The 15,929-nt window shown below is 49.6% G+C and overlaps 1 protein-coding gene across 2 annotated transcripts in view; it reads left to right on the top strand.

The window, feature by feature from the left end:
• BCL2L14 (BCL2 like 14) overlaps positions 1-15,929 on the top strand; it is a 37,145-nt gene that overhangs the window by 4,648 nt on the left and 16,568 nt on the right. Inside the window, exon 1 of one of the 2 annotated variants that reach the window (XM_038754490.1) lies at positions 15,463-15,533. The exons of the other annotated variant lie outside the window; for it this stretch is intronic. The gene's annotated coding sequence lies outside the window, so the exon portion shown is untranslated. Of the gene's footprint in view, positions 1-15,462; positions 15,534-15,929 lie in introns of those variants that run through there. 2 annotated transcript variants of the gene reach the window in all.

Below are 15,929 nucleotides of genomic sequence, written 5' to 3'. Positions count from 1 at the left end.
CACAATCTATGCCCCACATGGGCTCACACTCTTAATTCCCATATTATTAGATGGAATCACTGAGGCCCAGAGAAGTGAAGTGACTTGCCCAAGGTCACACAGCAGACAGTGGCAGAGACAGGATTAGAACACAGGTCCTTCTGACCCCCAGGCCCATGGTCAATCCACTAGGCTATGTCACTTCTCGTGCTACGATCCCTGTCCTCAAAGCTCCTTGAGGGCAGGGATTGAATCTACTAACTCCATTGTCCTCTTCCAAGCACTTAGTACAGTGCTCTGCACAGGCAGCGCTCAATAATCTGTAAATCTAAGGAAGATTCTGCGTCCCAGCCAATAACACTGAGTGCTTCCTGTAAGTAGAGCACTGTATCAAGTGTGGGGACAGCACAAGGCCATGAAATAGACAATCCCTGCCCTCCAGGAGCTTACAATCTATCTTCATATTTGCTGAGCCAACTAGGGTTGGGGCTGGCTCTTCCCAAATGCAAAGCCATGCGCTCGCCCTCCTCGCTTTTCCCACAAAGCCCCATGGAAAACCGCTGAGGCACAAGCTGCCGGAGAGGACCATCGGCCTCCCCCGTCCCGCCGTCTGTCCCTTCCAGGTAACCAAAGCCAACCTCCACAGCTCCCGACCCCGTCCCATTCCCCGATGAAGACCGCCCGACTTCATCCAGGCCCAAGGGGGTGGGCAGCCTTTCCACCCTGAGATGGGGGTGAGGAGTCCTCCCCAGAGCCCAGGGGCGGGCCCGGGAGAATGGAATCTGGGGCCCTTTGTTGGATGAAGCGCTTTGTCTCCTGAATGGACCACTGCTTATTGGATTAGACACGGATGGAGCGGTTTCAGGGGAACTGCTTTGTGGACGGGGATTTAAATTCTTTCACTCTCCCCGGGGCCTGGCTGGCCACAGCCAGTGGCCTGGATTCTCGCCCAATTAGCGGGGCCCCGGGACAGTTTGGGGCTGGAAGGCCTCAAAGCTTGGTGTTACTTCCACAGACACCGAGGGCCGGAATCAACGGGCAGAGCCAATGTCCAACCCGGCCTAGCCCGGTTACCCCGCAGCTGGGCCCTATCCGGGCTCCGGCGTGGAAGGTGGAACTCCAGGGTCATTTTGTCCTTCCCTCAGCCTCCAGGCTGAGCCCTTCATTTCCCTGTCCTTCTTCCCTCTCCCTCTCAGCTTCTGACTTGAGGCCAGGTGGTCTTCCCCTACGAAGGATTCAAACTCACACCAAACAGCACAAATAAATGTCCCCTGATTTGGTGGGATAAAGGGAGCAGAAGAGGGACAGGACATAGAGAAGCAGCGTGGCTCAGGGGAAAGAGCATGGGCTTGGGACTCAGAGATCATGGGTTCAAATCCCGGCTCCACCAATTGTGTGACCTGGGGCAAATCACTCAGCTTCTCTGTGTCTCAGTTACCTCATCTGTAGAATGGGGATTAAGACTGTGAGCCCCACATGGGACAACCTGATCACCTTGTATCCTCTCCAGCGCTTAGAACAGTGCTTAGCACAGAGTAAATGCCATCATTATTATAGAGACCCCCCTAGGAGGCATTTCGGGGGATGGGAGGAGGGTTGTCAGGGAGCTCAGGCTGGGACAACCCCAGGAGATGGGACAGTTTGGGTGTTCAAGGGGGTTTTAATATTTATAATTAATACATAATATATAGAATTCTATAAAATATACAGAGAAGCAGCGTGGCTCTGTGGAAAGATCGCGGGTTTGGGAGTCAGAGGTCATGGGTTCTAATCCCGACTCCGCCACTTCTCAGCTGTGTGACTTTGGGCAAGTCACTCTGTGCCTCAGTTCCCTCATCTGTAAAATGGGGATGAAGACTGTGAGCCCCACGTGGGACAACCTGATGACCTTGTATCTCCCCCAGCGCTTAGAACAGTGCTTGGCACATAGTAAGCGCTTAACAAATACCTAAATTATTAGAATACAAAATAGTCTTTTCACACGCTTTTTTGGCGCCACCTGGTGGCCGAATTGGGTGGTTTCTTCCGACTGAACACGGCCATTTGGCTCTAACTGGTGGTCAGGATGGGTAATAATAATAATAATAATAATAATAATAATAAAATAGCATTTATTAAGCGCTTACTAAGTGCAAAGCACTGTTCTAAGCGCTGGGGGAGATACAAGGTGATCAGGTTGTCCCACGGGGGGCTCACAGTCTTCATCCCCATTTTACAGGTGAGGGAACTGAGGCACGGAGAAGTGAAGTGACTTGCCCAAATCACACAGCTGACAAGTGGTGGAGCCGGGATTTGAACCCATGACCTCTGACTCCAAAGCCCAGGCTCTTTCCACTGAGCCACACTGGGTAGTTTCTCGGCCTTTGGGGTTTCTTTACCTTTGGGATTTGCGGTCGCAGGGAAAATCCAGAGTCAACCAGAGCCGGCCAGGGAAGCCAAGGCCAAATCCCTTCCCTGCAGTGGCCAGCGCCGTGCTCGTCTGGAATAATAATAATAATAATAATAATAATAATAATGGCATTTATTAAGTGCTTACTATGTGCAAAGCACTGTTCTAAGCGCTGGGGAGGTAACAAGGTGATCAGGTTGTCCCACGGGGGGCTCATAGTCTTAATCCCCATTTTACAGATGAGGGAACTGAGGCCCAGAGAAGTGAAGTGACTTGCCCAAAGTCACACAGCTGACAATTGACGGATCTGGGATTTGAACCCATGACCTCTGGCTCCAAAGCCCGGGCTCTTTCCACTGAGCCACGCTTCTGGAATCGTGGGGAGCTGGTGTCTCTCCTCCCCATGTGGGGACAACCGCCTGGAGGTTTTTTGAAGCGGAGGGGGTGGCAAGAAGAAGGCCCTAGTAAGGGCCTAAACTTCATAAATTCATTCACTCAGTCATATTTATTGAGTGCTTACTGTGTGCAGAGCACTGTGCTAAGCGCTTGGGTGAGTACAAAAGAACAATAAACAGACACATTCCTTGCCCTCAATGAGTTTACAGTCTGGAGGGGGAGATTGACATTATTATAGATCAATAAATTACAGACACGGACATGTGCTGTGGGGCTGAGAGGGGGGATCAATCAATCGTATTTATTGAGTGCTTACTGTGTGCAGAGCACTGTACTAAGCGCTTGGGAAGTACAAGTTGGCAACATGTAGAGACAGTCCCTGCCCAACAGTGGGCTCACAGTCTAGAATGAATAAAGGGAGCAAGTCTGGGTGATGCAGAAGGGAGTGGGAGAAGAGGTAAGGAGGGCTTAGGCAGGGAAGGCCTCTTGGAGGAGATGGGACTTCAACAAAAGCTTTGAAGGGGGAGAGAGTAATTGTTGGAGGCCTTCCCAGACTGAGCCCCTTCCTTCCTCTCCCCCTCGTCCCCCTCTCCACCCCTCCTGTCTTACCTCCTTCCCTTTCCCGCAGCACCTGTATATATGTATATATGTTTGTACATATTTATTACTCTATTTATTTATTTTACTTGTACATATCTATTCTATTTATTTTATTTTGTTAATATGTTTGGTTTTGTTCTCTGTCTCCCCCTTCTAGACTGTGAGCCCACTGTTGGGTAGGGACTGTCTCTATATGTTGCCAACTTGTACTTCCCACGCGCTTAGTACAGTGCTCTGCACACAGTAAGCGCTCAATAAATATGATTGATTGATTGATTGATTGATTGATTGATTGGATACAAGGAGGAAGAGTGTTCCAGGCGAGGGATTGATGGCGAGCTAGATGAGATGGAGGCACAGTGAGAAGTTTGGCATCGGAGGAGTGAAGTGTGTGGGCTGGGTTGGAGTAAGAGAGTAGCAAGGTGAGGTAAGAGGGGGCAAGGGGTTTGAGTGCTAAATTTTCTGTGAGTTTCCACTTCCCAGAGGCAGAGCTAGAAGCAGACCCACCCCTGCACTGGAGGGAGGACGAGGACCAAAACAGGAAAGGTCCCGGCCCTTTCACAGGGAAGGCAGCCTCCGGCCACCAGCCCTTCCGACCACCCGCCCTCGCGACCACGGGTCCTCTCAGCCACCGGCCCTCCCAGGCAAGCACAGCTCGGCCTTGTGTTCTTCCGGGTCTGGCCAAGCGACGAAAGCATCAAATGTCACTTCCCCAATCGGCGGTTAACCACGGACTATAGGACCAAAGGTTTACGAGAAGTCAGAAAGAGGACCGGCCAATCTTCCCCGCCCCAGTGGGAACTTGCTGACCTTTGCCAGCACGGGGAAAAGCGTCCCTAGCAGGGTAGAGGTGGAGTGTGGGTCAGGGCCGGTCTAGGGTCCATCTGAAGAGCACTGGACTAAGCTCTTGGGAGAGTATAGTGTGGCCTAGTGGATAGACCACAGGCCTGGGACTCAGGAGGACCTGGGTTCTAATCTTGGCTCTGCCACTAGCCTGCTGTGTGACCTTGGGCAAGTCATTTAAATTTTCAGTGCCTCAATTATCTGTAAAATGGGGATTAAGACTGTCAAACTCATGTGAGAACAGCGACTGTCCAACCCGATTTGCTTGGATCCACCCTGGGGCTTAGCAAAGTGCTTGGCACAAAATAAGTGCTTAATAAATACAGTTATTATTATTATTATTGTTATTATTATTATTATTAATACTGTTGGTAGATAAAATCCCTGCCATCAAAAAGCTTACACTCTACAGAGGCACTACCATCCTTCCCATCTCACAAGCCTGCAACAGTGGTGTCATCCTCGACTCCGCTCTCTCGTTGACCCCTCGCATCCAATCCGTCACCAAAACCTGCCGGTCTCACCTCCGCAACATCGCCAAGATCTGCCCTTTCCTCTCCATCCAAACCGCTACCCTGCTCATTCAAGCTCTCATCCTATCCCGTCTGGATTACTGTAGCGGCCTCCTCTCCGATCTCCCATCCTCCTGTCTCTCTCCACTTCAATCCATACTTCACGCCGCTGCCGGGATTGTCTTTGTCCAGAAACGCTCTGGGCATGTTACGCCCCTCCTCAAAAACCTCCAATGGCTACCAATCAATCTGCACATCAGGCAAAAACTCCTCACCCTTGGCTTCAAGGCTGTCCATCACCTCGCCCCCTCCTACCTCACCTCCCTTCTTTCCTTCTCCAGCCCAGCCCTCACCCTCCACTCCTCTGCCACCGCTAACCTCCTCACCGTGCCTCGTTCTCGCCTGTCCCCCCGTCGACCCCCGGCCCACATCCTTCCCCTGGCCTGGAATGCCCTCCCTCCGCACATCTGCCAAGCTAGCTCTCTGCCTCCCTTTAAAGCCCTACTGAGAGCTCACCTCCTCCAACAGGCTTCCCAGACTGAGCCCCCTCCTTCCTCTCCCCCTCCCCATCCCCATTCCCCCCGCCCTACCTCCTTCCCCTCCCCACAGCACCTGTATATATGTTTGATTTATTACTCTATTTATTTTACTTGTACATATTTCCTATTCTATTTATTTTGTTAATGATGTGCATATAGCTTTAATTCTATTTGTTCTGATGATTTTGACACCTGTCTACACGCTTTGTTTTGTTGTCCATCTCCCCCTTCTAGACTGTGAGCCCGTTGTTGGGTAGGGACCGTCTCTATATGTTGCCAACTTGTACTTCCCAAGCGCTTAGTACAGTGCTCTGCACACAGTAAGTGCTCAATAAATACGATTGAATGAATGAATGAATGAATGATAGGGACATGAAAAGACCAAGGGAAGCAGCAAAGCGTAAGGACATGCACATAAGTGTTGTGGAGTTGTGGTAGGGTGAGCGTCGAAATGCTTAAGGGTTACAGACCCAAATGCACAGGCATCACAGCTGGGAGAATGGTTAGGGAAAATGAGATCTTAGTCTGGGAAGGCCTCTTGGAGGAGATGGAATTTTAGGAGGGTTTGGAAGGTGGTCTGCTGGATATGAAGGGGGAAAGAGTTCCAGGCCAGGGGGAGGATGTGGTCAAGGTGTCAGTGTCAAAATAGACGAGATTGAGGTACAGTGAGTAGACATCTACACTTATGAATAAACCGGATTGAAGGTGGCCTTCCCTGCCGGAGAGGGTGTGGCACTCCAGTGTGGGCAGGGATTGTCGCTCTTTATTGCCGAATTGTACTTTCCAAGCACTTGGTACAGTGCTCTGCACACAGTAAGCATTCAATAAATACAATTGAATGAATGAATGAGTCCCTGGTGGGTTCAATCCTGTGTCCGCTTATGGTCAGGAGAGTTTATCCGTGGAATCTGTGGAAAGAGCAGGGGACTAGGCATCAGGAGAACCAAGCTTTAGTCTCAGGAAATCGAGGTGCAGGACGCAGACATGCCGCAGCCCCCTGGAAAACTGGGACACCGTTCCTGCAGAGAGACCAGCATGGCACACTGAAATCATTCCATCATATTTCATTCATTCAGTCGTATTTACTGAGCTCTTACTGTGTGCAAAGCGTGAAATGAAGTGTGAAATCAAGACAGGAGTGGCCCTCTGAGAAGAGACTTTGTTAAGGATCCCAAGACAAGGCAGAAGCCACTACAGTGTGCCAGGCACTGTGAGGAACAAATATGACAAGGGATGGTTTTTGTCTGTGCACAAGGAGCCTGGGATTAAAGGCCTCACGCTGACCATTTTTGCCCCTCGTTCAGGTCTGACGTGACTTCGGTCAAGTCACATCACCTCACTGGGCCTCAACTTCCTGATCTGTAAAATGGAGATAAAAATACCTGTTCGGCCTACCTTGTAGACTGTGAGCCCCATGTGGGAAAATAACAACAACGATAATAATAACAACGATGATGGTATTTGTTAAGTACTTACTATGTGGCAAGCATTGTTCAAAGCTGTGGGTAGACACGAGGTAATCAGGCTGGACACAGTCCCTGTCCCACATGGGACTCACAGTCTTAATCCCCATTTTACAGATGAGGTAACTGAGGCATAGAAAAGTTGTGACTTGCCCAAGGTCGAGAGGTGGAGCCGGGATTAGAACCCACATCCTTTGACTCCCAAGCCCATGATCTTGTCACTAGGCCATGCTGAATATGTTGCATCTACCCCAGAACTTAGTCGTATTTATTGAGCAATTCCTGTGTGCAGAGGACTGTACTAAGCGCTTGGGAGAGTACAATATAACAATATAACCGGCACATTCCCTGCTCACAACAAGTTTACAGTCTAGACGGGGAGACAGACATTAATATAAATAAATAAATTACAGATGTGTACATAAGTGCTGTGGGGCTGGGAGGAGGGGATGAATAAAGGGAGCAAGTCAGTGTGATGCAGAAGGGAGTCGAAGAAAGGGAAAAGAGGGCTCAGTCAGGGAAGGCCTCTTGGAGGAGATGTGACTAAGGCTTTGAAGTGGAGGAGAGTGATTGTCCGATAAGAAGAGGGTGGGCTTTCCAGGCCAGAGGTGGGATGTGGGCAAGAGGTTGGTGGCGAGATTGAGATACAGTGAGAAGGTTGGCATTTAGAGGAGTGAAGTGTTCTGGCTGGGTTGTAGTAGGAGAGTAGCGAAATGAAAAAGGGATTGAGTGCTTTAAAACTGATGGTAAGGAGTTTCTGTTTGACATAGAGGTGGATGGGCAACCAGGAGAGGTTCTTGTGAGACAGGAAGGATGGTGGTGCCACCTAAACAATGATGGAAAAGTCAGGGGGAGGATGGGGTTTGGGTGCGAAGATAAGGAGCTCTGTCTTAGACATGTTAAGTTTGATGGGAAGACATCCAAGTAGAAATGTCTTGAAGGCAGAAGGAAACTTGAGACTGAAGAGAGGGAGATGTAGATTTGGGAACCATTTGCCATTAGAGATGGAAGTTGAAGCTCGGTGAATGAGTAAGTGACTCCTCCAAGGGAGTGGGTGTACATACAGACTAGAAGGGGAACCAGATTAAACCCTGAGGGACCCCCATAGTTAGGGGGTGGGAGGCTGAGGAGGAGTCCACGAAAGAGACTGAGAATGAGCAGCCAGAGAAATAGGAGGAGAACCAGGGGAGGACAGTGTCAGTGAAGCAAAGGTTGGATAATGTTTTCAGTTGAAGGGGGTGGTCGACAGTGTCGAAAGCAGCTGAGTGGTCGAGGGGGATTAGGATGGAATGGAGGCTGTTGGAGTTGGCAAGAAGGAGATCATTGGTGACTTTGGAGAGGGTGGTTTCTGTGGAGTGAAGGGGACGGAAACCAGATTGGAAGGGGTCAAGGAGAAAATCGGAGGAGGGAACTTGAGACAGTGGGTGTAGGCAACTCGCTCAAGGAGTTTGGAGAGGAATGGTAGGAGGGAGATGAGGCGATAACTGGAGGGAACCGTGGGGTCAGGGGAGGGTTTTGTTTTTTTTTTTTTGGGATGAGGAGACAAGGGCGTGCTTGAAAGCAGTGGGGAAGAAGCCATTGGAGAGCGAATAGTTGAACACATAGCAAACGCTTAATAAATACTATAATTTATTACACGTGAAATCCAAGCCTCTCTCCAGGAAGCAGCCCAAACATGTAGCTACAGCCAACCCTTCCCTGATCTTGCCCAGACCAGAATCTTCCAGAGTCAACCATCTCAGGACCCGTGGGCATTCCCAACATGGTTTTTTTTTATGGTATTTATTAAGCACTTAGCATGTGCCAGGCACTGTACTGAGCACTGGGGTAGCAGCGTGGCTCAGTGGAAAGAGCCCGGGCTTGGGAGTCAGAGGTCGTGGGTTCTAAGCCCGGCTCCGCTACTTGTCAGCTGTGTGACTTTGGGAAAGTCACTTCACTTCTCTGGGCCTCAGTTACCTTTTCATTCATTCATTCATTCATTCAATTGTATTTATTGAGCACTTACTGTGTGCAGAGCACTGTACTAAGCGCTTGGGAAGTACAAGTTGGCAACATATAGAGACAGTCCCCACCCAACAGTGGGCTCACAGTCTAGAAGACTACCTCATTTGGAAAATGGGGATTAAGACTGTGAGCCCCCTGTGGGACAACCTGAGCCTGGAATTTGGAGTCAGAGGTCATGGGTTCAAATCCTGGCTCCGCCAAATGTCAGCTGTGTGACTCTGGGCAAGTCATTTCACTTCTCTGTGCCTCAGTACCCTCATCTGTAAAATGGGGATTAAGATTGTCAGCCCCCCGTGGGACAACCTGATCACCTTGTATTCATTCATTCATTCAATTGTATTTATTGAGCGCTTACTTGTATCCTCCCCAGCGCTAAGAACAGTGCTTTGCACATAGTAAGCGCTTAACAAATGCCATCATTATTATACAAGATAATTCAACTGGACACAGTCTGTGTCCCACATGGGGCTCCCAGTCTTAATCCCCATTTTACAGATGAGATAACAGAGGCCCAGGGAAGTGAAGTGACTTGGCCAAGGTCACACAGCAGACAAGTGGCAGAGTCAGGTTTAGAACCTGGTTCTTCCGAGTCCCAGGCCTATGCTCTATCCACTAAGCCACACTGCTTTTCACACATTCCCAGGACATTTCCCCTTTTAGACTGTGAGCCCACTGTTGGGTAGGGACTGTCTCTATATGTTGCCAATTTGTACTTCCCAAGCGCTTAGTACAGTGCTCTGCACACAGTAAGCGCTCAATAAATACGATTGATGATTTCTAGGACATTTGAGCCCACTGTTGGGTAGGGACTGTCTTTATATGTTGCCACCTTGTACTTCCCAAGCACTTAGTACAGTGCTCTGCACACAGTAAGTGCTCAATAAATACGATTGATTGATTGATTGATTGATTTGATGACCTCATTTTTTTTTCGTAGCTTCCTGACACTGAGTCTCGCCCGTTCATGTGACGGTTCTGCAAATGGCCCCAACTTCTTGCAAGAATTGCATAAGAGTCTGCCCACCCCCCAACCATGAGACAGTTTGCTGGGTGGGCTTGCCCCATCCCCCAACCCTGGCCCCCGACCCACAGAAGTCAGCATGGGCACTTAATAATTATGGTCATAATTACGCTACTAGTTAAGCGCTTATCATGTGCCAAGCACTGTTCTAAACACTTGGGTAGATACAAGTTAATCGGGTGAGAAACAGTCCCACATGGAGCATACACTCTTATCCCCATTTTACAGATGAGATAACTGAGGCAAAGAGAAGTGACTTCCCCCAGGTCAAGCAGACGTGTGACGAACCTGGGATTAGAATCCAGGAATTTAATTAGCCGCAGCTGCTGAGCAGCAGTGCATCATTGGGCTGATCCAGTCTAGAAAAAGAAGCAGCGTGGCTCAGTGGAAAGAGCCCGGGCTTTGGAGTCAGAGGTCACAGGTTCAAATCCCAGCTCTGCCAATTGTCAGCTGTGTGACTTTGGGCAAGTCACTTAACTTCTCTGTGCCTCGGTTACCTCATCTGTAAGATGGGGATGAAGACTGTGAGCCCCACTGGGACAACCTGACCACCTTGTATCCTCCCCAGCGCTTAGAACAGTGCTTTGCACATAGTAAGCACTTAACAAATGCCATTATTATTATTATTATTAAGCAGAGGGGAAGATCCTCGCACAGCCTCACTGGGGGAGCAAGAAAGAGAGAGGAAAAGGGAAAGGAAGAGGGGGAGGGAAAGGGAGAATAAAGGGAGAGGGAGAAAAAGAGGGAGAGGGAGAGAGAGAGAGAAGGACCTGGGTTCTAATCCCACATCTCCCATTTGTCTGCTGTGTGACCTTGGGCAAATCACTGGGCCTCAGTTCCTCAGGGAAAGTGCCTGTTATATTGTTGTACTGTAAGCGTTCAGAAAATATGACTGACTGATTGATAATAATAATAATAATAGTATTTGTTAAGTGCTTACTATGTGCAAAGCACTGTTCTAAGCGCTGGGGAGGTTACAAGGTGATCAGGTTGTCCCATGGTGGGGGCTCACAGTTTTAATCCCCATTTTACAGATGAGGGAACTGAGGCCCAGAGATGAGGAGCAGCACGGAGTAATAACTAGAGCATGGCCCTGGGAGTCAGAAGGTCATGGGTTCTAATTCTGGCTCCACACCTTCTCTGATGTGTGGCCGTGGGCAAGTCACTTCACTTCTCTGAGCTTCAGTTACCTCATCTGTAAAACGGGGATTAAGACTGTGAGTCCCATGTGCGACAGGGATTGGGTCCAGCCTGATTACCTTGTATCTACCCAGAGCTTAGAACAGTGTCTAGCACAAAGTAAGCGCTTATCAAATACCACAATTATTATTATTATTATTATTAATTATTATTATTGTCACAGGGAGACTATGTTAGAGGGATTTATGTCACAACCTGGTGACGGTTCTTTGTGGCCACTGGAGGGCAGCTGCAGTCCGGTCCCGACTCATTCGTTCATCATCATCATCAATCGTATTTATTGAGCGCTTACTATGTGCAGAGCACTGTACTAAGCGCTTGGGAAGTACAAATTGGCAACATCTAGAGACAGTCCCTACCCAACAGTGGGCTCACAGTCTAAAAGGGGGAGACAGAGAACAAAACCAAACACACTAACAAAATAAAATAAATAGAATAGATATGTACAAATAAATTAAGTAAATAGAGTAAAAAAATATGTACAAACATATATACATATATACAGGTGCTGTGGGGAAGGGAGGGAGGTAAGATGGGATGGAGAGGGGGACGAGGGGGAGAGGAAGGAAGGGGCTCAGTGTGGGAAGGCCTCCTGGAGGAGGTGAGCTCTCAGTAGGGCCTTGAAGGGAGGAAGAGAGCGAGCTTGGCGGATGGGCAGAGGGAGGGCATTCCAGGCCCGGGGGATGACGTGGGCCGGGGGTCGATGGCGGGACAGGCGAGAGCGAGGTACGGTGAGGAGATCAGCGGTGGAGGAGCGGAGGGTGCGGGCTGGGCTGGAGAAGGACAGAAGGGAGGTGAGGTAGGAGGGGGCGAGGTGATGGACAGCCTTGAAGCCGAGGGTGAGGAGTTCAGTCAATCCTATTTATTGAGCGCCTACTGTGTGCACAGCTTGGAAGCACTTGGAAAGTACAATATAGCAACAAAGAGAGACAATCCAAGCACTTGCCCCAGTGGGGACGACGCCCGTGTCCTTCGCCTCAGCTCAGGGTAAGTTCTTGGAGGGCACTTAGGAAAGAATATACATGTGTATACATGTATACATGTACAGACAACATACATGTTCCCCAGCCCACGTCATCCCCCGGGCCTGGAATGCCCTCCCTCTGCCCATCTGCCAAGCTCGCTCTCTTCCTCCCTTCAAGGCCCTTCTGAGAGCTCACCTCCTCCAGGAGGCCTTCCCACACTGAGCCCCTTCCTTCCTCTCCCCCTCGTCCCCCTCTCCATCCCCCCCCATATTACCTCCTTCCCTTCCCCACAGCACCTGTATATATGTATATATATTTGTACATATTTATTACTCTATTTATTTATTGTACTTGTACATATCTATTCTATTTATTTTATTTTGTTAGTATGTTTGGTTTTGTTCTCTGTCTCCCCCTTTTAGACTGTTAGCCCACTGTTGGGTAGGGACTGTCTCTATATGTTGCCAACTTGTACTTCCCAAGTGCTTAGTACAGTGCTCTGCACACAGTAAGCGCTCAATAAATACGATTGATTGATTGATTGATTGATAGAGAAGCAGCGTGGTTCAGTGGAAAGAGCCTGGGCTTTGGAGTCAGAGGTCATGGGTTCAAATCCTAGCTCCGCCAAATGTCAGCTGTGTGACTCTGGGCAAGTCACTTCACTTCTCTGTGTCTCAGTACCCTCATCTGTAAAATGGGGATTAATCAATCATATTTATTGAGTGCTTACTGTGTGCAGAGCACTGTACTAAGCGCTTGGGAAGTACAAGTTGGCAACATATAGAGACAGTCCCTACCCAACAGTGGCCTCAAGATTGGGAGCCCCCCCGTGGGACAACCTGATCACCTTGTATCCTCCCCAGCACTTAGAACAGTGGTTTGCACATAGTAAGCGCTTAACAAATGCCATTATTATTATTATGTATATATACACTTGTGTATATATGTACATATTTATAATTCTATTTATTTATATTAATTATGTATATATAGCTATAATTCTATGTATACTGATGCTACCGATGCCTGTTTACCTGTTTTGATGCCCGTCTCCCCCCTTCTAGACTGGGAGCCCGTTGTGGGCAGGGATTGTCTCTGTTGCTGAATTGGACTTTCCAAGCGCTTAGTACAGTGCTCTGCACAATTGAATGGATGAATGTAAGAAGTCTCGGAGGCGACAAACTTGAACAGGAGGCCGTTTTCTGTACCTGAGGAAGAAGGGGTGTGTGTCTGTCAAGCGTTGCTTGGCGGAGAGAGCACAGGCCTCGGCAGTCAGTAGGATCTGGGCTCTAATCCCGGCTCCGCCGCGTCTGCTGTGTGACCTTAGACAAGTCACTTCACTTCTCTGGGCCTCAGTTCCCTCATCTGTAAAATGGGTTTGAGTCTGGGAGGCCCAAGTGGAACAACGGACTACGTCCAACCCGATTTGCTTGCATCCACCCTAGCGCTTAGTACAGTGCTGGGCAAATAGAAAGCACTTAATAGAGAAGCAGCACGGTGTAGCAGATAGAGCACAGGCCTAAGAGTCAGAAGGACCTGGGTTCTTATTTGGCTCCACCACTTGTCTGCTGTGTGACCTTGGGGAAGTCACTTCATTCATTCATTCATTCAATCATATTTATTGAGTGCTTACTGTGTGCAGAGCACTGTACTAAGCGCCAGGAAAGTACAATTTGGCAACAGATAGAGACAGTCCCTACCCAACACTTCTCTGAGCCTCAGTGACCTCATCTGTAAAATGAGGATGAAGACTGTGAACCCCACGTGGGACAACCTGATGACTTTGTATCTCCCCCAGCGCTTAGAACAGTGCTTGGCACATAGTAAGTGCTATGAGAAGCAGCGTGGCTCAATGGAAAGAGCCCGAGCTTGGGAATCAGAGGTCATGGGTTCTAATCCCGGTTCCACCACTTGTCAGCTGAGTGACTTTGGGCAACTCACTTAACTTCTCTGGGCCTCAGTTACTTCATCTGTAAAATGGGGATGAAGACTGTGAGCCCAATGTGGGACAACTTGATGACCTTGTATCCCCCCAGTGCTTAGAACAGTGCTTGGCACATAGTACACATAGTAAGTGATATGAGAAGCAGCGTGGCTCAGTGGAAAGAGCCCGGGCTTGGGAGTCAGAGGTCATGGGTTCTAATCCTGCCTCTGCCACTTGTCAGCTGAGTGACTTTGGGCAAGTCACTTTACTTCTCTGGGCCTCAGTTCCCTTATCTGTAAAATGAGGATGAAGACTGTGAGCCCCATGTGGGACAACCTGATGACCTTGTATCTCCCCCAGTGCTTAGAACAGTGCTTGGCACATAGTAAGCGCTATGAGAAGCAGCGTGGCTCAATGGAAAGAGCCCGGGCTTGGGAGTCAGAGGTCATGGGTTCTAATCCTGGCTCCGCCACTTGTCAGCTGGGTGACTTTGAGCAAGTCACTTTACTTCTCTGGGCCTCAGTTCCCTTATCTGTAAAATGGGGATGAAGACTGTGAGCCCCATGTGGGACAACCTGATCACCTTGTATCCCCCCCAGTGCTTAGAACAGTGCTTGGCACATAGTACACATAGTAAGCGATATGAGAAGCAGCGTGGCTCAGTGGAAAGAGCCCGGGCTTGGGAGTCTGAGGTCATGGGTTCTAATCCCAGCTTCGCCACTTGTCAGCTGGGTAACTTTGGGCCAGTCACTTCACTTCTCTGGGCCTCAGTTCCCTTATCTGTAAAATGGGGCTGAAGACTGTGAGCCCCATGTGGGACAACCTGATGACTTTGTATCTCCCCCAGTGCTTAGAACAGTGCTTGGCACATAGTAAGCGCTATGAGAAGCAGTGTGGCTCAGTGGAAAGAGCCCGGGCTTGGGAGTCCGAGGTCATGGGTTCTAATCCCGGCTCCGCCACTTGTCAGCTGGGTAACTTTGGGCAAGTCACTTCACTTCTCTGGGCCTCAGTTCCCTTATCTGTAAAATGGGGCTGAAGGCTGTGAGCCCCATGTGGGACAACCTGATGACCTTGTATCTCCCCCAGTGCTTAGAACATTGCTTGGCACATAGTAAGTGCTATGAGAAGCAGCGTGGCTCAATGGAAAGAGCCTGGGCTTGGGAGTCAGAGGTCATCAGCTGGGTAACTTTGGGCAAGTCACTTCACTTGCCCAAGTGCTCTGTACAGTGCTCTGCACATAGTAAGCGCTCAATAAATACGATTGATTGATTGATTCACTTCTCTGGGCCTCAGTTCCCTTATCTGTAAAATGGGGATGAAGACTGTGAGCCCCAAGCGCTTAGTACAGTGCTCTGCACACAGTAAGCGCTCAATAAATACGATTGATTGACAACCTGATGATCTTGTATCTCCCCCAGCGCTTAGAACAGTGTAAGCACAATTTACAGTGTTACACAAGCACAACAGTGTAAGCGCTTAAAGCGCTTAACAAATGCCATTATTATTGTTATTAGCAAATACTATGATGATGAAATACGGTGATTATTATTAGGAGAAGGAGGCCCCGCCCCTCCCGGAGGTGGCCCCGCCCCCGGAGGCCAACCTGGAGGAGGCGTCCCCGCGGAGAGCTCAGTTTTCCGGGTCGTTGCCCCCGTGGGAGCCGAAGGTGCAGGGCCCCGGCGCCTGCTTTCGGAACAGGTAAAGGGGAAAAGGCGGTGGGAACGCTCCCTCGGTGCCTTATTTCTGTTTGGGGGTCCCGGGATTGGTGGGCGGGCACCGAGCGGGCCTTGGCACAGATTTGGGGGCAGGTTTTGCCCAGATATATGCCCCCTTCCCCCGGATCCCGGGGGGCACCGGGTGGGCCTCGACACTGGAACCGAAAAAACGGTCTTCGCAGCAGCGGGAAAAGCTGCCCGACACGTTTCGGTTTTCTTTCCTGACAGGTCGAAAGGAGGGAGGGGGGAGGAAGCTTTGAGTCCTTAGGAGACAGGATCCCCTCTCCTCCCCTTCAGGGACCTGGTCTTGGGAGTCAGAAAGTCGTGGGTTCTAATCCCGGCTGTGCCACTGGTCTGCTGAGTGGCCTTGGGCAAGTCG

Source organism: Tachyglossus aculeatus, chromosome 11 (genome assembly GCF_015852505.1).
Source record: "Tachyglossus aculeatus isolate mTacAcu1 chromosome 11, mTacAcu1.pri, whole genome shotgun sequence".
Classification (NCBI taxonomy): Eukaryota; Metazoa; Chordata; class Mammalia; order Monotremata; family Tachyglossidae; genus Tachyglossus; species Tachyglossus aculeatus.
The sequence above is the reverse complement of the archived record's forward strand: the minus strand, read 5'-3'. Positions and strand labels throughout refer to the sequence as shown.